The sequence below is a fragment of the Chlorocebus sabaeus genome, chromosome 2, assembly GCF_047675955.1.
Source record: "Chlorocebus sabaeus isolate Y175 chromosome 2, mChlSab1.0.hap1, whole genome shotgun sequence".
NCBI lineage: Eukaryota > Metazoa > Chordata > Mammalia > Primates > Cercopithecidae > Chlorocebus > Chlorocebus sabaeus.
In genome coordinates, this window is record NC_132905.1 from 51,678,454 (window position 1) to 51,706,258 (window position 27,805).

At 36.6% G+C, this 27,805-nt stretch overlaps 1 protein-coding gene and 1 pseudogene across 5 annotated transcripts in view; both read right to left on the bottom strand.

The window, feature by feature from the left end:
* MACROD2 (mono-ADP ribosylhydrolase 2) overlaps nt 1-27,805 on the bottom strand; it is a 2,124,972-nt gene that overhangs the window by 1,986,464 nt on the left and 110,703 nt on the right. The gene's annotated exons all lie outside the window — the stretch shown is intronic.
* On the bottom strand, nt 7,289-8,383 carry LOC140709463 (aminoacyl tRNA synthase complex-interacting multifunctional protein 1 pseudogene; annotated as a pseudogene).

Sequence of the window (27,805 nt, forward strand, 5' to 3'; positions counted from 1 at the left end):
TCTTTCCATTCTGCCTTTTATTTATTTTTCTTCCTTTCTTACATTGGCTAGGACCAGCATAATGTTGAACTGAAATGGTGAGCATAGACATTCTTACCTTGTTTCCAATCTAAGGGAGAAAGCATTCAGTTTTTCATCAAGTATAATGTTAAGTGAAAGTTTTTCAGAGACATCCCTAGTATTAGAAGGAAGTTCCCTTCTAATTTGCATTTATAAAGAGAATAACACAAATTCACATCAATGGTAGGGAATCTTAAGTTCCCTTCTAATACTAGATTTCTGAGTTTTTATCATGAGCAGATAGTGAATTTTGTCAATCAGTTTTCCTATATTTATTGAAAGGAATATATGGTTTTTCTTTTTTTAGAGACAGAGTTTTGCTCTGTCACCCAAGCTGGAGTGTAGTGGTGCAATCATAGCTCATTGCAACCTTGAACTCCTGGGCTCAAGTGATCTTCCCACCTCAGCCTCCCCAGTAGCTGAGACTACAGGTGCATGTTCCACTATGCCCAGCTAATTTATTAAAAAAAAAAAAAAATCGTTGAGACAGGGTCTCCCTATGTTGCCCAGGCTGGTCTCGAATTCCTGGCCTCAAGTGATTCTCCTACCTGAACCTCCCAAAGCACTGTGACATAGCACCTGGCTGGTTTTTAATTTTAAGCCTGATAATATGACTAATGACACTGATTTTCAAATTTTAATCAGTCTTCAATTCTTGGGACATTCTCTAGTAGATCATGATTTATGATCACTGTTACATATTTCTGTATTTCATATACTCAAATTTTGTAAAGAATGTGCATATCTATGTCCATGACAGATATTGGTACGGAGATTTTTTTAAATACCTTTGGTATCAGGTTGGAGAAGAATTCATGATGATGCTTATAGATTATCTAAATTACAAATCTAACCGCTATGTTTCTTGATACAGAAAGAATGAAGATCTTTCATAAATAATACCAATTACACAGTAAATGGGAATTTATATCATATATTAATTTTTCAAAAGTTATATGAAACCCTGAAATAATTAAACATAATCGCTTTTTAAAAATCCCCCATATTAAATTGTTTAACTTTGTTGCCATTACCAAGAATTTTGCGTTTCTTAAATATTTAATGGAAATAGTTTCATGGCTATAAGTTATAAAGTGATTTCTCTCCTTTTGCAGCATGAAGATAATTTGAAAATCTCTATTCATTGATATGAATTTGTATCATTCTTTTTTTTTTTTTTTGGACATGGAGTCTCGCTCTGTCATCAGGCTGGAGTGCAGCAGCGCGATCTCAGCTCACCGCAACTTCTGACTTCCTGGTTCAAGTGATTCTGCGGCCTCCGCCTCCTGAGTAACTGGGATTACATGCATGTGCCACCACACCCATCTAAATTTTGTATTTTTAGTAGAGTTCACCATGTTGGCCAGGATGGTCTCGATCTCCTGACCTCATGATTCGCCCGCCTCGGCCTCCCAAAGTGCTGGGATTACAGATGTGAGCCACTGCGCCCAGCCGTATCATTCTCTTTACAAATGAAAAAGAGGTTAATGTTGACCAGATTTTAGTTAAATAAAACAATATATTAGACTCCTGTAGGGTAGTAAAGATAAACCAATGCTTCTAAAACAATATATCTCTCAGTGAAATAATAAGATCAAAGTGGTTAGGGGAATCATAAACGTTTTAGCAATTTCCAAATTGTGTTGTAGGTATAAAGTCAGTTTTCAGAGTGCTAGAGTCAGAAAAGTTCATATTAACATGTAAGATCCTGTCAGGAAGAAGACCATGACCTGATATAAAACCAGCGGCAAAGTATTATTGAGATAAGATCATAAATAAGTTGTAAGTTCACAAAACTTCATAGTAAATGGTGGTTTCTCTGGGAAGCAGACCCCTAGACCAAGATTAGCAGGAGGTATATTAAAGAGTACCTTTGGGATCAAACCTATGAAAAGGGAGGAGAATGAAACAGTTCTGGACAGAGGAAAAAGTTAAACTGTGATCCAAATCTACCAACAGTCTTGGCTGACCCTGCAGGGAACTCTGGAGCCAGAAGGGCCCTTCAGAGATGTCTCTAGCTGGGCCAAAATAGATAGGACTCTATATTTCTACAGCAATCAGTCATTGACTGTGGGCCATCCTGGGAAGGAGGGTTACCTTAGTCAAGTTGGCTCCCTGTAGCTGGGAGAGTCCCTGAAGGGGCTGACAGCTATGGGGTGTCTGCCCATTGTATTCCCAGAAGTTGGAGCAACACGCTTTCATAGAAGGGATAGCTGAGTAGCACCACAGCATGCAAAATAGAGATATAAGACAGACAGACCTTAAACCATGCCAAAAGCTTTACTTAGATATGTGCTTATCAAGGTATACGTAAGTTGTTCCGTCACTTTATTCTCATCTTTGTACAAATGTCACTCATTCAGGACTTTTCCTAACCAACCTATCTGAAATGGCACCCCTTTACTGTGTTTTATTTTTTCATTATGCTTATCACTACCTGACATTTTAATATACATTTGTTTATTGGGCATTATCTGTCACTCCTATTGGAATATAAGTCACAGGAGGTGAGCACCTTTACCTGGTTTACCTCTGTATCCTGCTGTCTAGAACAATGTGGGAAAAATAACATGTATAAATAATCAGAGTTAACTTAATATTTGTATTGGAAATGATCATGATTTGTCGTCATTGATAACTCATTATACTGTGGTTGAAATCAGTATCAAAGATTGTAAATTAGCCTAGGTTCCTGATGAGAAATGCAAAATGTACAACTAAGAACTTTAAGGTAGGTCATTGTGATGTTAATTTTATGTATCAACTTGACTGGGCCACAAGGTGCCCAGACATTTGGGCAAACATTATTCAGGGTAATGGGATAGGCCTCATCCAATCAACTGATGTTTTCAATAAAACAAAAAGACTAACAACCATCCTCAGTTTGCCAACTGCAGATCTTGTAACTAGTCAGCCTCCATAATCATGTGATCATGTAAGCCAATTCCATACACATACACACACAAACACACACATTACGTTTCTCTGGAGAACCCTAATACAATCATTTTACTTAAATTTCTGGCCAGGTGCAGTGGCTCATGCCTATAATCCCAACACTTTGGGAGACCAAGGCAGGAAGATCACTTGAGCCGGGAGTTCGAGACCAGCCTGGGCAACAAAGCAAGACCCCAACTCTACAAATAAAAATAAAAATAATTAGCCACGCACAGCAGCATGTGTTTATAGTCCCAGCTACTCAGGAGGCTGAGAAAAGATCACTTGAGCCTGGCGGGGTTCAAGGCTGAAGTGAGCTATGATTGAGCCACTCCACTCCAGCCTAGGTGCCAGAGTAAAACCCTGTCCCTAACAAAAAGAAAGAAAAATAAACAGATTTCTAACTATGAAAGTAAAATACAAATAGAACCCTAAGTAAATAGTATGTATTTTGTTATTCCCTGCAAAGAACATTAACCATGAGTTGAAATTTATCTTTCAAATGTGTTGCTGTTTATATGTATATCTGAGAAACACAGGGTCTTATAAAGTGCTCTCTTAAGAAACTCCAAAGATCTAAAGAAAGAAGTATAAAGTCTCCTATATATATTCCAGTCAGCTAAATATATTTCAGTATTTACTTAAAATTCAAAGGCTGTCAATAAAGTCAAAAGGGTCAGGCATGGTGGCTCATGCCTGTATTCCCAGGGTTTTGGGAGGCCAAAGCAGGAGGACTGCTTGAGCCCAGTAGTTCAAGACCAACCCAGACAACATAGCAAGACCCTCTCTCAACAACAAAAGTAAATTTTAATTAACCAAGTGTGGTGGCACACACCTGTAGTCCTAGCTACTCTGGAGGCTGCGATGGGAGAATCTCTTAAGCCCCAGAGTTCAAGGCTGCAGTAAGCTATACGGTGCCATTGTATTCCAGCCTGAGTGACAAGAGTAAGACCCTGTCTCTGAAAACATTTTTTTAATTTAAAAAGTAAAAGGACATGAAGCACACCATTATCCAAATGTATTACCCAAATATCTTCAAATGCTAAAAAGTCATTTTTGGATTAAAGGTCTCTTGGGAGTCTACATGCCTACACTCCCCTTCCATTAGTGTGAATAATCAAAAACTAACTGGATTTCAAGTGGAACATTTAAATTGACATCTTCTGATGTTATTTCATCCAAATTATTTTGAGAGAAAGAAATGTTGCAGACAATTGTACCACTTCTTGTAAAGCTGCATTTAAATGACTCCTCATAAGCAAATGCCTATTTGACTTACATGAAAATACACACAAACTAATCTAGCTTACTTTGAACAAATGTAGATGGTTCTGCTATTTGATTGACTGTTAATATATAAAGGCTATAAACTATGTTTGTTTTAAATAAGAGAAATAAAAACATTTCATTTGAAACAAGTTTTCACTTGGATTTTAAAAGCCAAACAGTTGTTTTCTCAAGCCAAACTTCAGAAAACAATTATTTATCCCCTGCTCAAGTGAAGAGTATACATTTTAAAGAAGTCATTATCCAATATGAAAACACTTTTTAAAAACTCTTCCATAACCTGAGCAGCATAGCCCAGGCAACTCTGTCTCTACTAAAAATTTTTTTTTTAAATTAGCCAGGTGTGGTGGCACGTTCCAGTAGTCCCAGCTATTCAAGAGGCAGAGGCAGGAAGAGCACTGGAACTCAAAAGTTCAAGGCTGCAGTAAGCTATGATTGAGCCACTTCACTCCAGCTTGGGCAACAGAGCAAGACCTTGTCTCCAAAAAAAAAAAACACACACACACACAATTATTTCAAAGTTTCTATATTCACAGATCTTGAAGATAAAATTTAACAAAACTTGTCCTTGAAATGAAATTCATCATTAGGAAGATTCTACTAATCTAAAATGTTCATAATTTATCTCCAAAAAATGACAAATTTATCCTAATTTGCTCTTATTTGAAAGGAGTATCTTCTATTTAGCACCACAAAATCCCAACTGTGAAGCCTTTTTTTCCCCAAATATACCGATCAACAAACCCTGCTTATGTGTTAATTATAAACTGCTAATACAGTGCTGTTTCTCTTCAGGCCATTAAAATAGTGGGAATATGCTGCTATAACGAATTTTCCTATGCTAACGGCAGATATTTTCTTTTTATTTTCTGAGACGGAGTCTCACTCTGTTGCTAAGGCTGGAGTGCAGTGGCATGATCTCGGCTCACTGCAACCTCCACCTCCTGGGTTCAAGCAATTCTCCTGCCTTAGTCTCACAAGTAGCTGGGATTACAGGCGTCTGCCACCACGCCGGGCTAAATTTTGTATTTTTAGTAGAGACGGGGTTTCACCATCTTGGCCAGGCTTGTCTTGAACTCCTGACCTCAGGTGATTCACCCGTCTTGGCCTCCCAAACTGCTGGGATTACAGGCGTGAGCCACCGCACCCAGCCTAGATATTTTCTTAGTTTAAGAACAAAAAATTTCCAACATTTTTCCTACTATTCTTGCCACACATATTTTTTATCAATTTTCTCCTCTGCTAATCAGAGCCATTCATAAAAACGTAAGAAAATCTACCTCTTGGTAGATTTGGGTGACCCACTGTAACCGAGTCCCCATGGTAAGATTCTTGTAGACACAATGACATTGTCTTTCTCAGTTTGGTATATTTTATGAACACCGAATTATAGGCATACCTCAGAGATACTGCAGGTTCACTTCCAGACCACTTTTATAAAACAAATATTGCAATAAAGCGAGTCACACAAATTTTTTGGTTTCCCAGTGCATATAAAATTAGGTTTACACTAAATTGTAGTCTATTAAGTGTGCAATGGCATTATGTCTAAAAACACAATGCACATAACTTAATTTTAAAAATACTTCATTGCCAAAACATGCTAACAATCATCTAAGTCCTCAGCAAGTCATAATTTTTGGGGGGATAGAAGGTCTTGGCTTGATATTGATGGCTACTTACCAATCAAGATAGTGGCTGCTAAAGGTTTGGTTTGCTGTGGTAATCTCTTAAATAAGGCAACGAAATTTAAAACATCAATTTACTTCTTTTCATGAAAGATTTCTCCACAATATGTCATGCTATTTAATAGCATTTTACTCAGAGTAGAACTTCTTTCAAATTTGCAGTCAATCCTCTCAAACCCTGCTCTGCTTTATCAACTAAGTTTATGTAATATTCCAAATCCTATGTTGTCATTTCAACAATATTCACAGCATCTTCACCAGGACTAGATTCCATCTCAAGAAACTACTTTCTTTACTCATCCATAAGAAGCAACACCTCATCAGTTCAAGTTTTATTGCAAGATTGAAATAATTCAGTTCATCTTCAGACTTTCACTTCTAATACTCTTGCTATTTCCATGATATCTGCTATGACTTCCTCCACTGAAGCCTTGAACCTCAAAATCATCCACAAGGGTTAGAATCAACTTCTTCCAGATTTCTGTTCATGTTAATATTGTGACCTCCTTCCATGAATTACAAATGTTCTTAATGGCTTCTAGAATGGTTACTCTTTTCTCTAGAAGCTTTCCAATTACTTTGTCCCTATCCATCAAAGGAAACACTATCTATGGCAATTATAGCCTTATAAAATATATTTCTTAGATAATAAAACTTAAAAGTTGAAATTATTCCTTGGTGCATGGGCTAAAGAATAGATGTTGTGTTAACATGACTGCTCTTTGTACATCTTCATTACAATTGTTGGGTAACTTGGTGCATTGTCAATGAAAAGTAATATTTTGAAAGGAATCTTTTTTTCTGAGCAGTAGGTCTCAAAAATGGGTTTAAATATTCAGTAAGCCATGCCACAAACTGATATGCTGTCATCCAGGTGTTGTGATTCTGCTTATAGAGCACAGGCAGAGTAGATTCAGCATTAATATTAAAGGCCTTAGGATTTTGTAAATGTTGAATGAGCACTGGCTTCAACGTAAAGTCACCAGCTGCATTGATCCCTACTAAGAGTGTCATTCTGTCCTTTGACACTTTGAGCCAAGCATCAACTTCGTCTCTCTAGCTATTAAAGTCTTAAATGGTATCATCTTCTAGTAAAAGGCTGTTTCATGTACACTGTGAAAATCTGTTGTTTATTGTAACCACCTTCATCAATTATCTTAGCTAGGTCTTCTGGATAACTTGCTTCAGCTTCTACATCAGCACTTGCAGCTTCACCTTGCACTTTTATGTTACGGACATAGCTTCTTTTCTTAAACCTCATAAACCAAACTCTGGTACCCTCAAACTTTCCTGTTTTTTGTTTGTTTGTTTTTGGTACAAGTGGCAAATATATTCCTTTTTATAAGGTTTTCTCCAATGTATTTCAATAATGAAGGCATTTTGTTTTATTTTATTCCACTGTTGTTCATAGTTTGAACCCTACACACTCCCTTCCCTTTCATCTCAAAGGGAGCTCATTTGTATGCAGCCACACACTCATCATAGTATAAAAATGAGGTGGGATCTGCTCCCAGAATCTTCTTAGGATTTGTTTCCTTGTTGGGCTCTCCAGGGAAAGCATCAAAAGTAATTCTGTCTCCATTAGGAGGGGCCAAGATTTCAATTTTCTCTGGTGAGCAAGCACACATGACCACTGCTTGAGATAATACTCCCCTCATCTTTGTAGGTTTCACGTTACAGAGTAAAATCACCATCTGATTTTGCATCTGTTCAAGAGGAACATGATTCTCCAGACCACTGACAATTGTTCTTGGGATATTTCCCCAACAACTACATCTTCTACATACAAAGAATCTGCATCAGGATATTTTCTGATAGTTTTGATGCAACCAATTCAAAGATCTAGATGGGAAACATTTATTGGCTTAGAGTTAGTGCTTCCTGCTATTGGTGCTTCCTGTTTTTTCTCCTTCTTTCCTTTCTTTTCAATTTTCTCTTTTGCTTTCTTTTCTTCTCCTGCTCCTCTTTTTATCTGTTCTTTGATACCAGAAGATATGGTTGTTACTGGTGTAGATTGTATCACATTTTCAGAAACCACATAATTAGCGTGCAGTGGAGTACCAGATGGAAATGGTATTTGCTTCATTCTGTTTTGAATTTCTGCCTGAATTAGCTCTTGTTTCCATTCAATTTCCTCCTTCACTTTGGCAGGTCCTACTCAAAGTTTCTTCTCTTCCCTCAAATTTGCCTACAAAATGGCTTTTTCCTTAAGTAGAGCAACTTGCTGCTTAAGATATTCAATGATTTGATCCACCTCTGCATCCTTCTGCTCCAGCTCCTTCAGAACAGCATAATTATTTGCCACTTTTGCCAAGAGACAACAGAAAATCATGAAGCAGTGGACAGGGGTTCTGAGGCAGCCTCAGCAAGAAGCAGGTAGGGACAGCTACCTGCACACCATGGCCCAAACTTTTTTTATGGTTTCCTCACCTCTCTTGGCCTTCACAGTATTGAAGAGAGTTAGGGCCTTACAATGAGGCTATGGCATAAGGGAACATTGTGGCTGATTTTATCATCTATCCAGACCAATAAAATGTTCTCTTTATCAGCAACAAGGCTGTTTCACTTCCTTATTATTCATGTGTTCTCTGGAGTAGCACTTTTCATTTCCTCCAGGAACTTTTCATTTGCATTCATAACTCTGCCAACTGGCGCAAGAGGCCTCATTTTCGGCCTCTTGCCTTTTGACATGTCTTCCTCACTATGTGTAATCATTTCCAGCTTTTGACTGAAAGTGAGAGACATGTGACTCTTCCTTTCACTTGAACACTTAGAGGCCACTGCACGGTTATTAACTGGCCTAATTTCAATACCGTTGTGTCTCAGAGAATAAGCAGGCCGGAGGACAGGGAAAGAGATGGGGGATCAGTCAGTTGATGGAGCAGTCAGCACACACACATTTACAGATTAAGTTCACTGTCTTCTCTGGGTGCAGTTGGTGGTACCCCAAAACAGTTACAATGGTAACATCAAAGACCACTTGTCCCAGGTCACCATAACAGATATAATAATAATGAAAAAGAAATATACACAACTATTATGTGCCCATAATAATTAAAAATTTTAAAAATTTTTTAATGAAAACTTTTAAATATTACAATTACCAAAATTTGACATGGAGACACAAAGTGCCTACGCCATTGGAAAACACAGTGCCAACAGATGTGCTCAGCACAGGGTTACCACAAACCATCAATTTGTTTTAAAAAATTAACAAACACACACCCACAATATGGAACACAGTAAAGCAAAGCACAATAAATTAGGTATGCCTACATGTACCCCCAAAATTCATATGTTGAATCCCTAACCCGCATTACCTTAGAATGTGTTTATATTTGTATAGGGCCTTTAAAGATGTAATTAAGTTAAAATGACGCTGTTAGGGTGGGCCCTGATCCAATCTGACTGGTGTCCTTACAAGAAGTAGAGATGAGAACATACAGAGACACCAGGGAAGCGCACGCACAGAGAAAAGGACACGTGATGCCATAGCAAGAGAGCAGCCATCTGCAAGCCAAGGAGAAAGACCTCAGGAGAAACTAAACCTGCTGATCTGATCTTAGACTGCCACCCTTCAGAACTGTGAGAAGAATAAAGTTTTGTTTCTAAGTCACCCTGTCTGTGGTATTTTGTTGTGGCAGCTATAGTAAACTAAAACAGAATACATGGGTACATTCGCTTCATGTAACACTCAGGCTTCTATAATCCCGACATCCTGAGGGGAAAAAAGGGTATATTAAGTCACCAACTAAAATGTAGCCAAGAGAGTATGATAACAAAACGAGATGCTGAATATTTCAGAAGTTCTTCATTGGTTTCTAGAAGTTATTCTAGTTTAATTCAATCAAATCCAATCCAGTGCAACCCAATCCAATAAAGTGGCTATTTCTTTTGAACAACTCCAGGGATTCAAAGACAAATGAAACACGATCTTTACCCTATTTTGCTGCTAGTTTTTTTTTTCTGAAGATATATTTAAAAAGTGTTATGCTGTATACTTGTGAAACTATAGAAAATAGACCAAATTATTTTCTAATGCATCATTAAATGATAAAAGTGTGTTGTAAACACTATATGCAAAATGACCCTATTTCATAAATATGTACGTGCATGTACAGACTGTGTGTACATGTATCACACACTGGAAAAACCACAGGAAATACACATACAAAAATATTAAGAATTGTTCTAAGTGGTACAATTATGGTAACTCTAATTTTTCTTCTTTCTGTTTATCTTTACTGAACACTTTTTTTGTTTTAGAAAAAAAGCATTATGAATTTTAACAGTGATCTTACCCCAACAAAAGTAGCCTAAGCCTGAAATTATACAAGATTAGCCCCCCAAAAATGAAGGGAGCAAGTGGCTATCAAGATTTTAGAATTTCACTCTTAATTTTGTGAGTTTGCTTATTTTTTACTGTGGTAAAACTTACTTAACATAAAGTTAACCTTTTGAAAGTGTAAGTGAAATCTAGTTGTATATAGAACATTCAAAATGTTGTGCAACCACCACCTTTATCTAGTTTCAAGACATTTCATCTCAGATCCATTAAATCTCGTATTCATTAAACAGTCACTCCCTATCCCCTGCTTTGTCATCCCCTGGCTACTACCATACTGCTTTCTGCCTCCATTATCTATTCTGGGTCATTCATATAAATGAAAGCCTACAATATGTAACCTTTTGTGTCTGGCTTCTTTCACTTAGAACAATGTTTTTGAGATTCATCCACATTGTAGCATATCTTAGTATTTCATTCCCTTCTATAGCTCAATAATATTTCATTGTGTGGATAGACCACATTTTGTGTATCCATTCATCAGCAGATGAACACTTGGGTTGTTTCCACTTTTGGGCTATGAGAAAAAATGCTGCTATGGACATTCATGTCAAAGTTCTTTTGAAAACATATGTTTTTAATTATCTTGGGCATCATACCTAGGAGTGAAAAATGGCTGGGTCATTCCATGGTTAAGTTTATATTTAACTTTTTGGGGAATCCCCAAAATGTTTTGTACAGTGGCTCCACTATTTTACATTCCTACCAGCCATGTCTGAGTGTACCAATTTCTCAGCATCCTCTCCAACATTTTTTATTCCACTCTCACCACCTCCTTTATTTTTGTCATAGCCATCCTGGCATCTCATTATGGTCGGTTAGGTTATAATACTCTACACACATCTGACATTTCAGTTTCAGGATCATGTAAGAAGTGCCTAACAATTGTACAAAGTTCTGTGATGAAATTTTTAAATAAATCAATATCCACTAGGAAGAGGGATAAGGCTAGGGTTACTTTAATTAGTCAATTTAGCTAATGCTAAATTTAGGACATGGGAGATGAAAGAGGAACACATTAGCCCATTAAGTCCCTAGTGGGTATCTGGTCTTAATGGGTAAGTAGGAGCTCACATGGTATATTCCCTCTAAAGGTGGCCTAAGCCATGGAATGAAATAATGAAGTTTCAATTCAATTAGGCATCCCAAAAGAAATGAAATAAAAAACAGCTTGACACCAATTTCAAGAAACATTCAATAAAATGGTATATATTGGTCACATTTCCTCAAAAAGAATTTTACGCATGCACTAGGAATTGGATGCAGCTTATACTCAATTTATACAAATAGAAAATAAATCGTCCTTTGAAGACTGCCATTTGCTTTTTGGAGCAAAGAAAACATGGTTCAAGAGAAAAAAAATGGAAAAAATACCACTGATACTACCATAAATCTCCATTTATTTTCAAAAATTAAACATACATGAAAGAAGAAAGAAAGAACTAAAGAAAGAACTAAAGAAGAAAGAAAGAACTAAAATTCAAGTGGCAGGAGAGAGAGATTTTAAATACCACTAGGGAAAGGTAAGCATCTTCAGGCAACTACTAAGTTGTATCTCTAACAAATTTCAAGGGAATTTTACTACTGCTGATCACAGACATATTTTTATTTCCCCACTCCTTACTTACTCTCTTCACTATTTCCTATTCTTCCTTGATTCCTCCCTTCCTTCCCTTGCCTAAGCATTAAATCTGCCAGAAACCACTGACATTCATCAGCCTTTACAGTACACTCAAGGGCCAGAAATGCCACCATTCTGAAACAGTGATGATTACCTCTATCTTCAGATATGAGATTTGATTTTCTAAAGCCCACTATTTTAGAAGGCTTCATTAGGTAGGCTGGTATCTAGGGAGGGAGGACTTGATATTTTCTTGTCCAAGGGAGACTAACGATATGCCACACTGTGAGATTTCTTCAAAGGGCCTAGGCGACCAGGTGAAGCACAGAGCTGGGGTCTTAGTTATCTTCCCTACATCTTTACCATGGATGCTGCAGTGCTGATGAAGGTGAGACTCCTTCAACAAGGAGCATTTCGGTAGGAGAGAAAGAGTATGACCAATGCCACACAGCAGCTGAGAAAGAGTTTGTTGATATGTCCAGAAATATAGAAAGAGAGCACATTGGAGAGATAACTAAAGGTCCCATATGATTTATCAGGGACAAAAATAGGAGCTTCAATTAATCAGTAATCATGTGACTTTATTTGTATAAATAATTTAAAGTTTTGTAACATTCAAACTATGTTTGGTTAAAATAAGGGCCATAGGTTAAGAATTGAATACTTTCTGACAATCAGATTACACTCATGGCTATGCTTCAAGTACTAAAATTATGTACCCTATTCTCCGCATTTGTTCATGAAACAGGCTAATTTCTCTTTGGTACCATACTACAGAACTAGCCTCATCCTCTTGCTTGATAACAATCTCATCAAAAAACACTAGTTTGGTGCCAGGCCTGAGTTAAACTGCAATGTGGAAGAAGATGCCACTGTCTGTAATCCTGTGTAACGGATGTATTTCTCCCACACTGGAAAGGAGTTTTATGGACCAGATAGATAGACACAGACACTGTGTGGATAAGAGGGGTGCACCTAACAACCCCAGGAGTCTAAGATGGGAAAGTCAAGGTGACAAAACTGAAAAGTGAACAGATGGAAGCATTCTATAGTTGTTCAGAACTTCTGCACAAGATACTGCTCACCTATTTATTGTCTCCTATCCAAATATGTACTATTCACAGAAGCAAAGAAAGAGTTTGCTGGAAGGTAATTTTCAAACATTCGTTCTGATACCCCCTTGAGAAGGAATTAGTGATCTTATCATGGGGAAAATAGATACCCTTTAATTGGATCCTCCTTGGGAATCTTCTCATTGACCTCCCTCAATGAAATAATCCCAGGTCTTTTATATAAGGAGAAAAGGGTTACAGATTAACTGATGAGGAAAGTAAGCTGGGTGAATTAAATAATAGCTAACAGGAATAATATTTCAGAATAAATACACTGTTCTATAGTTTACCCTAGGTGCAGTATTTTTACAGCTACTATTTATGAGCATTGACAATATGCCAGGGATGCATGCTTTATTTTACTTAGTCCTTACCACGACTCTAAAAATCTTATTGTGTCCACATAAAAGATGAGGAAACAGAGATTCTGAGAGGAGCTAAGTGACTTGCCACAGATAGTAACTAAAAGAGAGACGATCCAAATCCAAGCTTCCTGAATTCCATATGTATTGGAGTAGTTGCATGCATAATATAGTTATGTCATTTTACCAAACAATATCTGAAACTAGGCAAGACTAGCAGGTTTAGAACCTTCACCAACAACATAGGACTGTATTATCCAAGAAGACCTATGTAATATTATTGATAGCCTAAAAATGTTTTAAAGTCTTTTATACAGCAGGAAGAAATTAAAGGGGAAAAATTATTCATTTATGTCTCTAAATTAAAAGGAAAATCAACTTTAAAATAAGCAGTAACTGGGGTAACTCTTACACCAAACAATTACAGGCTTTCAATATAAAAGAGGTACAAAATTAATAAAGCAATTTAGCAACTAAGATGTTTTCATACCAATAAAAGATCAATATTTTGTTAAAAGACATAAGAAAGCTTCTTTTAGTTTTATCATTTCAAGTAAAAAGGAGATCAATAGAAAAGCAGTCAGAGGTTACTAGAAAAAAAACATATCTGCAGAACTGTTTCCTTTTTCAAACCAACAAACCAAAAATACTCAACAAGAATAACACAAAACTGCTCAGAAATTCAATCAGACCAAAGTATAATACTACTTATAGAGGTTTTGGTTACTATCCACATTTCATCTAACTAAATACTTCAAAAGATAGAAGGTTCACTGAATATTTTAATAGAAACCATATTGTTTCAATACCACAGAAAGACAAGGAGTCCTAAAACCCCTCCAGAGTTCAATCATGAAGTACATGTCAAGTTTCTACTGAATTATTAAGTACCAGTAACAAAGCAACCCAAATCAAGGAAAGGAAAAGAAGTGATTAACAGGAAATAGGGTCCTACTCATGGTTCTGCCACATAGGGCCTGCACATCCTTAGGTACGTTACTTCCTCTCTCTAGGGCTTGGTTTCCCCGTCTATGACATGAAGCATTTGGCCTGGATTATCTTTCAGTTCCTTTCAAACTTTAAAATCATAAGACAGTATCACTTTCTACCTCCTAATCTATACACAATGACTGTGCACCCCTGACAGAATCGTTAAACTAGTTTTCTCATTTCCATGCTTCCAATTTTTGTCTCAATGCTTAAGCTAATAGAAACAATATCAGATTTAAACAAATTACCACACATTTACATTATAAAAATAAAAATAGTCTTTTTTCCCTTCTAAAAAAAACGGTACATATGCAGAATATGCAGGTTTGTTACATAGGTATACGTGTGCAATGGTGGTTTGTCGCAGCTATTGACCCGTCCTCTAAGTTCCCTCCCCTCACCCCCGACCCACAACAGGCCCTGGTGTGTGTTGTTCCCCTCTTAGTGTCCATGTGTTCTCACTGTTCAACTCACTATGAGTGAGAACATGTGGTGTTTGGTTTTCTAATCCTGTGCTAGTTTGCTAAGGATGAATCCTTTCAGATTCATCCATGTCCCGGAAAAAAACATGATCTCATTCCTTTTTATGGCTGCATAGTATTCCATGGTGTATATATATCACATTTTCTTTATCTAGTCTATCACTGATGGTCATTTGGGTTGGTTCCATGTCTTTGCTATTGTAAATAGTGCTGCAATAAACATACACATGCATGTGTCTTTATAGAATGATTTATATTCCTTTGGTTACATACCCAGTGATGGGATTGCTGGGTCAAATGGTATTTCTGGTTCTAGATCCTTGAGGAATAACCATACTGTCTTCCACAGTGGTTGAACCAATTTACATTCCCACCAAAAGCATAAAAGTGTTCCTATTTCTCCACAGCCTTGCCAGCATCTTTTGTTTCCTGACTTTTTAATAATCACCATTCTGACTGGTGTGAGATGGTATCTCATTGTGGTTATGATGTGCATTTCTCTGATGATCAGTGATGTTGAGTTTTTTATTGTGTGTTTTTTGCCCACACAAATGTCTTTTTTCTTTTTTTTTTTTTTTGAGACGGAGTCTCACTCTTGTCACCTAGACTGGAGTGCAGTGGCATGATCTTGGCTCACTGCAACCTTTGCCTCCTGGGTTCAAGCAATTCTCCTGTCTCAACCTCCTGAGTAGCTGGGATTACAGTTGCCCACCACCACACCCGGCTAATTTTTTGTGGTTTTTTTTTTTTTTTTAGTACAGAAGGGGTTTCACCATGTTGTCCAGGCTGGTCTTGAACTCCGGACCTCAAGTGATCCACCCACCTCAGACTCCCAAACTGCTGGGATTACAGGCGTGATCCACCAAGCCTGGCCTTAAATGTCCTCTTTTGAGAAGTGTCTGTTCATATCCTTTGCGTAGATGGGGTTGTTCATTTTTTGGGTTTTTTTTTTTCTTGTAAATTTGTTTAAGTTCCTTGTGAATTCTGGATATTAGATCAAACATACTGTCTTAAATTCAGCATAATTACTAGCTTTTGCCTAATATACCTGTTAAGTCAGGCAAGAAATATAAGTACATTTACTTTCCTTTGTAGCATTAAGGATTTTCTTAGCCCAGGCTATTTGACATATAAGTGTCAAATGGAAAAGGCAAAAAATGGCGAGGCCTGTAGAGCTAGCTAGGTCCTTAATATTTGTAAGTTGAAAGAACAAATGTATCCATAATAGTAATGATTCTCTTGTTCAGGGTTTTTTTTAGTGTCAATCCAGGAATGTTACAGAAACACTTGAAGCACCAACAGTGACCAATAATGTGGATGGGTGTTAACAATCACAGTCATGGCCAGGCATGATGGCTCATGCCTATAATCCCAGCACTTTGGGAGGCTGAGAGGGGTGGATCACTTGAAGGTCAGGAGTTCGACACCAGCCTGGCCAACAGGGTGAAACCCCATCTCTACTAAAAATATAAAAAATTAGCCGGGTGTGGTGGCAGGCACCTGTAATCCCAGCTACTTGGGAGGCTGAGGCAAGAGAATCACTTGAACTCAGGAGGCAGAGGTTGCAGTGAGCCAAGATTGCATCGTTGCACTCCAGGCCAGGTAACAAGAGTGAAACTGTATCTCAAAAAAAAAAAAAAAAAAAATCACAGTCATTTGGCCAGGCGCGGTGGCTCATGCCTGTAATCCCAGCACTTTGGGTGGCTGAGGCAGGTGGATCACTTGAGGTCAGGAGTTCGAGACCAGCCTGGCCAACATGGTGAAATCCCATCTCTACTAAAAAAAATACAAAAATTAGCCGAGCATGGTGGCAGGAGCCTGTAGTCCCAGCTACTCAGGAGGCTGAGGCAGAAGAATTGCTTGAACCTGGGAGGCAGAGGTGGCAGTGAGCTGAGATCACGCCATTACACTCCAATCTGGGTGAGAGAGTGAGACTCTGTCTTAAAAAAAAAAAAAAGGTGATTACAGTTGTCATTTATAACCATGCTTTTGAGTTCAACACTGAACTAATGGAAGAAATATGAATACTAATACCTTCCAGCCACTTGTGGAAGCCCATTTGAGATCAGAACAACACTGAAAACAACAGGCAATATAGGCTAGGTCATCCAGAGAATTTGGAAGAAGGGTAGAATAAAAATGAAAAGTCTGTATAAGTTGTCTTGCCAAGTATTATGGTGAAGGAAAGGGCTAACAGCATAGTTCTGGGGAGCTGCTTTCCATTGTGAGATCCTCATTAGTGTTGAAATATTAGATTTAAAATTCCTTTCAATCATCAAAAAGAATGGTTTAGTGCTCTAGAAATCCCCAAACTTTTCCAAAGAAGAATTTGTATTTCTCCTCAGCTAAGTAGCAATGGAGAAAGTCAATGTTCAGGTTGAAAGGTTATAAATTATTATGCAGAAAGAATGCCAGTGGCAGAATCTAATCAAATTAATTGTTTGACACTCAGACTCAAATCCTCTGTGAGTCCTACCAACACTACCCTGTTTAATGCCTTCTAAACTTTGAAGAAATACTAGAAAACATAACATAAAGAAAAAAGTTCAGTAGATGCAATTATATGAGGAAGCCAAGTTTTGTACAAACAAAACTTATAACAAGATAAACTAAAAAATATATATGTAGCCAATACCACAAATGGTTAATATACTATTATATTCACTTTTATTGCTGTATAACAAATTGCCACAAACTCGAGAGCTTAAAACAATATTCATTTATTAGCTCGCATTTTCGTAGACCAGAAGTACAGAGAAAACTGTGCTTTCAAAGGATTAATGTAGTCATAATCATGATGATGATGAGTCAGACCCATCCTGATAATCTTCCTTTCTTAAATGTGCTATATAATATAACCTACTCATGGAAGTAAAATCCATCAAATTTACAGCCCCAGGGATTACTCAGGGCCTGTATCCTGGTGGGGGAAGTATGGAGAATCTTGAGGAACATCTTAGAATTTTGCCTGCTGCAATTATATAGGGAGATTATATAATATGTTCCAAAAATATATTTCAAGATACCAAATAAAAAAGAGAAAGTGACATGGGCAAAAAGGCATGAGAAAAGCAAACCTTAGGAAATGGAATCTTTTGGAAAATAATTTCCAAAGGAAATGAAGAGTCATGAAAATGTGAGAACTCCTTAGCCTACCCATACCATTCCTGAAAATATAGGAAAAAAGATTGCTTAAAAGAAAAAACTATGCTGTGAATATACTGGCCTCCTCTCGGTTTTCCTAGCACCATATAAACAACTCTAGAAGGTCAGTTTCTACATGGTATCTGCCTGTCTGCCTACCTGCCTACCAATATACTTTGAACATAAAATCCAGAAACCATATCTCATTCATCCCTCTATTCCCAGACCTTAGAACGTTATCTGCAAGTATTTGTTGAGTGCCAACTACATGACCATCACTGAGTTAGGCATCAGGACATACAGTTGTGTAATCCATGCTCTGATGTACTTATTTCTCATAATTTTCATAAAAAGAAAAGAGTTAAAGTATCAAAAGTTCTATAGTCATTGTACATAAAGTACTAGGATCATAAGAGTCAACAGAAATTGGAGGATTGTTGCAAAGTTAAATGGGACCTTGAAAGCTGAGTAGGAATTCACTAGAAAGATAGAGCAGATAGGGAAATAGAATATTGTTGGGGAGGATAGGAAGTAAAGAATATACTATGTAGCCATGTAAAATTATACGCTATAATTATTATTATTATTTTTTTTTTTGAGATAGAGTCTTGCTCTGTCGCCAGGCTGGAGTGCAGTGGCATGATCTTGGCTCACTGCAACCTCCGCCTACCAAGTTCAAGTGATTCTCCTGCCTCAGCCTCCCAAGTAGCTGGGACTACAAGTGCATGACACCACACCTGGCTAATTTTTATATTTTTAGTAGATATGGGGTTTCACCATATTGCCCAGGATGGTCTGGATCTCTTGACCTTGTGATCCAACTGCCTCGGCCTCCCAAATTGCTGGGATTACAGGCGTGAGTCACCGTGCCCGGCCTAAATACTACATTAAAAATGTTAATATTAAGTAGAAAACTCAGTATACCACATCAGATCTGGGTTCTAAGTCATAAAAATGCAAACAAAAAAGTATATAAATTCATAGAGATGAACAGGAAAAAATCAACACAGTGTGCTTGAAGGTGGAGTAATCAGTAATTTATTTCTTCTTACTTTATTTACATTATTATGTTTATAATATCATCTGTGCTTCCAAATAAATTTTAAATAAAAAGAAAAAAATTGCATTAAAAAATAAATAAATCCACCAGTTAGGACAGCCCCGTTGATACAAAGTAGAAAACCTCTACGTCTAAATCTATTTACCACCATTCTAACTAAAAGTCTTGATTATAGGAAGCAACTTACTCAACCATTCATTAATTCCGCAAACACTTCTTGAGTACTAACAATGGGCCAGATATGATAAAGAGCACTGGAGATACATAAATGGATAACACACTCTCTGCCCTCAGAAAGCTTTTGTTCTGTTAAATCACCATAGTGAGAGGAATATATTATTTGGTAAATGCATTTTAATAATAGCTGATTAGACAAAAATTGCATTTTAATAATAGCCAAGAAGATAAGATCCTCTAAATAATAGTTCACTTTATGAGTGGAGGCCTCCGTTTGACAGAATGAATAGAATTGCTTCCTACCTCAAGTATACCAATTACAACAGGGTCAAAATCTATCACTGCTGTCAAGTAATTGTCTTTCCAAGATTCATGAATCAGCCCCATCTGATTCTCAAATTACATCAGTTCTATCACAATGCAGGGCAATCTGGTCAATGTCTCCACAGATGGCTCAGTATATTCACAGATCTAATATCTCTGCTTACTGACGGGGAACCTTTTTCTTACGTGAAGGATAATGTCTGAATGCCCAATAATTCCAACCGAAGTTTACTTACTGGATCTCAAGTTTCATAAGGAAAATTAGAATCACTATAATTTGTGTATTTCTGTCTTATTTTATTTTGCTTTTTTTTTTTTTTTTTTTTTTTTGGTCTTCCTTTATTCTCAGGTTTTACCATTTATGGCCATTTATTTATGTAGCCAGTATAGAAAAAATACACAAATTTCAATTTCACTCTTAAAGTCTTGAAACTATTGGAAGCGGAATTAAAAGCAGTTTGAACTTCTAATTGGTAAACACACACTGCCTCTCTCAGCAACCAAAATAGTTTTTAGACTAAAAAGTATCTCTTCCAAGCTGCAAGCCATTGAAAGAAACAAAAGTTAAACAACGGAAAAACAAGAAAGCCTAACCTAAAAAGACAAGATTTCTCACTGTCTTCTTCATCCAACATAAGTCTAGCTTGAGGATTTTTTATACAGGATCCTCACATTTCACTAAACGGCATAGTAGGGGTTTTACTGTCTGCTATTTGCATAGTACATGGGACACTTTATTAAATACTGAGGAGTAACAAATAGTTTAGTAAACCAGAAATGTTACAAAGCGCATTGGGTCTATTTAGGGTTATCCCCATTTTGTTTTATATATTTTTCCTATTACTACTATCATCATCACAGTGACAGTGATGGTAATACGAAAAACACAAACAGAGGAAAACCCTGAATTGATCCATTGTGCTTTATCATCATCATTATCTCCCTCTGGGTGATTCCGATACCCAGTAAACCTTTGACGCAACCATTACTCTAGCAGGAAAGGAGAAAATCAAACAATGCCCTGCCATTTTTTTTCTTTTAGCTTGATTCCCAAGGGCTAGTACTGGAGTCAGTGACCATTTCCCTTTAAAGGTAAAAATGAAAGGACAGTTTCTGAAATGACAAGGTTGTAGGTCTGCAATATGTTCCAGGGAAAAATGCCAAGGACTCAGAGAGGGGATCTGAGAAGGATGCCAGGATGATCCAACACTGAGCCCCTCTAGATTATGAAGATATTACTTTAATAAGCCTGGTCATAAGAATGATAGGCACAATTTTCCTGACATATCCAATCAATGACACTGTTATGCCAGTTTGTAGTTTTCTGTCATCTCAATTATTTTTCACTGACTTAAATTCTTTTTGAAGATGCTTCAGAGTTTGAGAAATTATAAGAAATTCCCTGGTGTCCCTTCCTGCAGTTATATCATAGGTGTTATTGATCTTGTGCCCCATTCCTCATTTCTCAAAATTCCTTCTTAGAAATGATTTGTTACCACCTTCCTCAATCTTCCTATAAAATATAACAGTTCATGTCAAGGTGCAACTAATCCTCCTCTAACACTTCATCCCTGTCACCCTCTCAGAGCTACAGATGCCTAAAGAAGATGACATAAAAGGGGGAGGCTACTATCTATAGACTTTAGACAAACAATCACTCTGTGATCTTTTATTGTATTCTTTTGTTGTCATTTTCTACAGGACCCATTTGCTTTTCAAGGATCAATGTTCAATTTAACTTTCTATGCACTATAAATCAAGTCTTTAAAAAGTGGAGAAAATGTGTTTCTGGTTTTGAAGTTATTTTAAGCTACAGCCAGGTCCTAAGCCAAAGCCCATTTAATTAGACTCATCCTTGGGAATTCCAGAGTCAGAGTGTGAGCTGTGAGAGGCAGGTTGCATTTTGTCCTTATTGTCAAGGAAATTGCTTTCGTTCTTTTACATAAGATAATGAGCTGTAAATCAGACTAATTAGAGAATTTGTAAGTACTCAGAAGACATACATTTGTGAGCTTTAAGGAAACAATTTCTTCTATTCATTATGGGTTGCTACGAAATGCTTAAAACATGTCCGAGATCAGCGATTTTTCTATACCTAAAGATAGAATTATATTCACAGGATTATCTATTATAGTAGTTATTTCACTAATGAATTAGGATTAACAATTTCTCCATTTAATTTATAAATCTTAATGAATAAATAAACCTTAGTTCACGTCCATGAACACACCATCAAATGCTAGCAGAATCCAAATATTTTAAGAAGGAATTGGATAAACACAAAGGGAATCATAGAGAAACCTGGCTTATGCATTTAAAATAATTTATTTCTAAATTTCCTCACAAAGCTTAAGCAGGTCTCTTCAACCCAGTGGTATTGGACATGTTTCAGAATTAATTTCCACCTGGAAACCCATGGGATGAGAATTCTAACTGTGTGATAAATTAAGTTGCCAAACGAACTGGATTAGCGATCAGTGAAATTGCCTGATAAGCTGTCAGATCCATTTTGAACTGGGATTCATCCTCTTTCTCCACCTGTTCATTAAGCTCCAAGTTCATGGCAACTCCAGTGACTGATTGCACACTAACAAGCTATTTATGTAGAGAGATGTAGCTAAGCCTATACATTCCTATACTTATATATTCATTTAAACATAATTCTCTGATAATTTATTCTGTTCATAATCCCAATGTAGAAAAATATACATCTAACCTGAAGTTTAATTTTGGACATGACAGAAATGTGATGTGTCATAAAATTAAAACTTAACAAAGCAAATCATACTGCACCTCAAGGTCAAAAGAAACTGGGGAAATTTCATGCCATAAATTTGCTTCAAAGTTACAAAATTAAAATGAGTAGTGAAAAAGCTGCTGCCTTTGTACTAACAGTATGTAAAAATAAAATATTTATTTCTGTACTTATTCTAAAGCAAATATGGGGTGCTTCTACAACTAAAAAGGCAAACTAGAGAAGAATGTTGAAAAATAATTCTCAACCTTTCCTTATCAAAATGGCCAAATCTTCCTTTACACAACACCAAGTTTAATAAACCACTATCATTCAAAATACACAAATTTGGGCTACAAATAAGAATATTGTTTTTAATCAAGTATCCTTTTTAAAGATACAGAACTCACATCATAAAAGAACTATTCACCCAAACGCAAAGTTAATAAATCAGTAAGTTCCTCTGAAACTCCTAAAGTTGTATAGATTTATATTTCGTGAAAATATAAGGATGTCTATTATCTACTGATAAGCTATTTTACTTCACTACTCTTTCTGGCGCTTAATTTTTATGGAAATTCAAGATTGGAGGCTGGGCGTGGTGGCTCACGCCTATAATCCCGGCACTTTGGGAGGCCGAGAAGGGTGGATCACAAGGTCGGGAGATCAAGACCATCCTGGCCAACATGGTGAAACCCCATCTCCACTAAAAATATTTTTAAAATTAGCTGAGCGTAGTGGCTGGCACCTGCAGTCCCAGCTACTTGGGAGGCTGAGGCAGGAGAATGGTGTGAACCCAGAGAGGCAGAGCTTGCAGTGAGCCAAGATTGCGCCACTGTACTCCAGCCTGGACAACAGAGCGAGACTCCGTCTCAACAACAACAACAACAACAACAACAAAATTGGAATTCAATAATCAGTGTCATTTTTCTAGAAAGATTAAGTCAAAACATGGCCAAATGTGTGCAATTATATTAAGACAATAGGAGAGAATGAATACCATCCAGTTTTTTAAGAATCTACAAAGGTAGCAGCTGCCTAAAAGTCACAAATAAAAAAGTAAAAAATAATATTTACAAACTAAGTTGACCTGTATATGTAGCAAATAAAGCATACGTTTCTTTCAACTAAAATTAACAAAAGTATACATCAAAAATTTTTCAATGTTAATGTTTTTATTTTTTAATTTTTGTGGGTACATAGTAGATGTACACATTTATGGAGTACGTGAAATATGTTAATGCAGGAATGCAATGTGTAATAATCACATCATAGAAAATGGGGTATCCATCCCCTCAAGCATTTATCCTTTGTGTTACAAAAAATCAAATTACACTTATTTTAAAATGTGCCACTAAATTATTGACTATAGTCACTTTGTTATGCTATCAAAACTAGCCCTTGTTCATTCTTTTTAACTATTTTTTGTGCCCATTAACTATCCCCACTTACCCTCCAATCCCCCACTACCCTTCCCAGCCTCTAGTAGCCATCCTTCTACTCTCTATCTCCATGAATTCAATTGTTTTGATTTTTTTAGCTCCCACAAGTAAGTGAGAATATGTGAAGTTTGTCTTTCTGCCCCTGACTTATTTCATTTGATATGATTTCCAGTTCCATCCATGTTGTTACAAATGACTGGATCTCATTCTTTTTCATGGCTGAACAGTACTCTATTGTGTATATGTACCTACCATATTTTCTTTATCCATTCATCTCCTGATGGGCACTTAGGCTGCTTCCAAATCTTAGCTATTGTGAACAGTGCTGCAACAAACATGGGTGTGCAGATATCTCTTCAATATACCGATTTCCTTTCTTTCAGTTATATACCCAACAGTGGGATTGCTGGATGATGGTAGCTCTATTTTTAGTTTTTTGAGGAACCAAACTGTTCCACAGTGATTGCACTAGCTTACATTCCCATCAACAGTGCACAAAGGCTCCCTTTTCTCCACATCCTCTCCAGCATTTGTTATTGCCTGTCTTTTGGATATAAGCCATTTTTTTTTTTTTTAACGGAGTCTCGCTCACTCGCCCAGGCTGGAGTGCAGTGACACGATCTCTGCTCACTGCAAGCTCCGCCTCCCAGGTTCACGCCATTTTCCTGCCTCAGCCTCCCAAGTAGCTGGGACTAAAGGCGCCAGCCACTATGCCCGGCTAATTTTTTTGTATTTTCAGTAGAGACAGGGTTTCACTGTATTAGCCAGAATGGTCTCTATCTCCTGACCTCGTGATCCGCCCTTCTCAGCCTCCCAAAGTGCTGGCATTACAGGCATGAGCCACCACGCCCAGCCAAATGTAAGTCATTTTAACTGGGGTGAGATGATATCTTATTGTAGTTTTGATGTGCATTTCTCTGATGATCAGTGATGCTGAATACCTTTTCATATGCCCGTTTGATATTCGTATGTGTTCTTTTGAGAAATGTCTATTCACATCTTTGGCCCATTTTTAGTGAGATTATTCGATTTTTTTCCTATGAAGTTGTTTGAGCTCCTTATATATTCTGGTTATTAATCCCTTGTTAGATGAGTAGTTTGCAAATATTTTCACCCATTCTGTGGGTTGTCTCTTCACTTTGTTGTTTCATTCACTGTGCAGAAGCTTTTTAACTTGATATGATCCCATATTTGTACATGTTTGCTTTGGTTGCCTGTGCTTGTGAAGTATTACTCAGGAAAATTTTGCCCAGACCAGTATCCTGGAGAGTTTCCCCAATGTTTTCTTGTACTAGTTTCATAGTTAGATTTAAGTCTTTAATCCATTTTGGTTTGACTTTTGTATATGATGAGATATAGGTCTAGTTTCATTCTTCAGCATATGGATATCCAGTTTTTCCCAGCATCAATTTTTGAAGAGACTGTCTTTTCCCCAATGTATGTTCTTGGCAAGTTTGTTGAAAATGAGTTCACTGTAGGTGTATGGATTTGTTTCTGGACTCTCTGTTCCATTAGTCTATGTGTCTGTTTTTATGCCAGCACCATGCTGTTTTGGTTACTATAACTCTGCAGTATAATTTAAGTCAGGTAAAGTGATTCCTCCAGTTTTTGCTCCTGTTGTTCAGCATAGCTATGGGTCTTTTGTGGTTCCACATACATTTTTGGATTGATTTTTCTATTTCTGTAAAGAATGCCATTGGTATTTTGATAGGGATTGCATTGAATCTGTAGATTGCTTTGGGTAGTATGGATATTTTAACACTATTGATTCTTCCAATCCATGAACATGGAATATCTTTCCATTTTGTGTGTGTGTTATCTTTAATTTCTGGCATCAACATTTTGTAGTTTTCATTGTAGACATCGTTCACTTCTTTGATTAATTCCTAGGTATTTAATTTTTTTTGTAGCTATTGTAAATGGGATTACATTTTCATTTCTTTTTCAGATTGTTCACTGTTGGCATATAAAAATGCTACTGATTTTTGTAGGTTGATTTTGTATCCTGCAACTTTATTGAATTTGTTTATTAGTTCTATTCGTGTTTTGGTGAAGTTTTTAGGTTTTTCCAAATAAAAGATCATACCATCTGAAAACAAAGCTAATTTAACTTCTTTCTTTCCAATTTGGAAGCCCTTTATTTGTTTCTCTTGTCTGATTGCTCTAGCTAGAATTCCCAATGCAATGTGAATAACAGTGGTTGAAAGTGGTTATTTTTGTCATGTTCCAGATCTTTAAAAAATGGTTTTCAGTTTCCCCCATTTAGGGTGATACTAGCTGTGGATCTGTCATACATGGCATTTCCTATGTTGAGGTATGTTCCTTCTATACCTTTTTTGTTGAGGTATGTTCCCTCTATATCCTTTTATATGTTTATAAAAGATACTTTTAGATCCTTTTAGATCTTTTATAAACATGAAGGAATATTGAATTTTATCAAATGCTGTTTCAGTATCAATTTAAAAGATCATATGGTTTTTGTCTTGCATTCTGTTGATATAATGCAGCACACTGATTGATTTGCATGTGTTGAACCATTCTTGCATCCCTGGGATAAATCCCACTTGGTCATGATGAATGATTTTTTTATTGTACTGTTGAATACAGTCTGTTTGTACTTTAGTAAGGATTTTCATATCAATATTCATGAGAGATATTGGCCTGCAGTTTTGTTTTTGGTGTTTTTTTATGTCTTTCGTTTTGGTATCAGGGTAATACTTGCCTCACAGAATGACTTTCAGAAGAGTTTAAGTAGGATTGGTATTTATTCATTTTTAAATGTTTGGTAGAATTCAACAATGAAACCATTGGGTCCCAGGCTTTTCTTTACTGGGAGACTTTTTATTGTGGCCTTGATCTCGTTACTTGTAATGGTCTGTTCTGGTTCTGGGTTTCTTCATGGTTCAATTTTCGTAGGTTGTATGTGTCTATGAATGTATCCATTTCTTTCTACGTTTTCCAATTTATTCGTATGCCATTGCTCATAGTAGCCACTAGTGATCCTTTGAGTTTTTGCAGTATTCATTGTAATGTCTCCTTTTTCAACTCTGATTTTATTTATTTGGGTCTTCTATCTTTCTTTCTTAGTCTGGCTAAATATGAGTCCATTTTACTTATCTTTTCAAAAACCAAACTTTTCATTTGATTGATCTTTTGTATTGTTTTCTTCATATCAATTTCATTTGTTTCTGCTCTGATCTTTATTATTTCTTTTCTTCTACTAATTTTGGGTTTTATTTGCTCTTGCTTTTCTAGTTCTTTAACATGCATCAATAGGTTATTTATTTGAAGATTTTCTTCTTTATTAATGTAGGCACTTTTAACTATAAATTTTCCTTTCTTTATATCCCATAGGTTTTGGTAGATTTTGTCTCCATTACCATGTGTTTTGAGAAAGCTTTCAATTTCATTCTTAATTTCTTCACTGACCCACTGGTCATTCAGGAGCATATTGTTTAATTTCCATGTGTTTGTATAGTTTCCAAAATTCTTCTTGTTGTTGATGTCTAGAAGTTCAGAGAAGATTCTTGATATTATTTCAAGTTCTTTGAATGTGTTAAGATTTGTTTTGTGACCTAACACATGATCTATCCTTAAGAATGATCCATGTGTTGAGGAAAAGACTGTGCATTCTGCAGACATTGAATAAAATGATCTGTACATATCTAATAGGTCCATTTGGTCTATAGGGCAGGTTAAGTCCAAAGTTTCTTTGTTGATTTTCCATCTCAAAGATCTGTCCAATGCTGAAAGTGGGGTGAAGTCTCCAGTTATTATTGTATTGGGTTCTATCTCTCTCTTTAGCTCTAATAATAGTATTTGCTGTATATATCTGGGTGCTCCAGCACTGGGTGCATATATATTTAAAATTGTTATCTCCTCTTGCTGAATTGACCCCTTTATCATTAAATAATGACCTTCTTTATCTTACAGCTTTTGTCTTGAAATCTATTTTGTCTGATACAAGGATAGCTACTCCTACTTTTTTTTGCTTTCCATTGGCATGGAATATCTTTTCCCTCCCTTTATTTTCAGTCTAT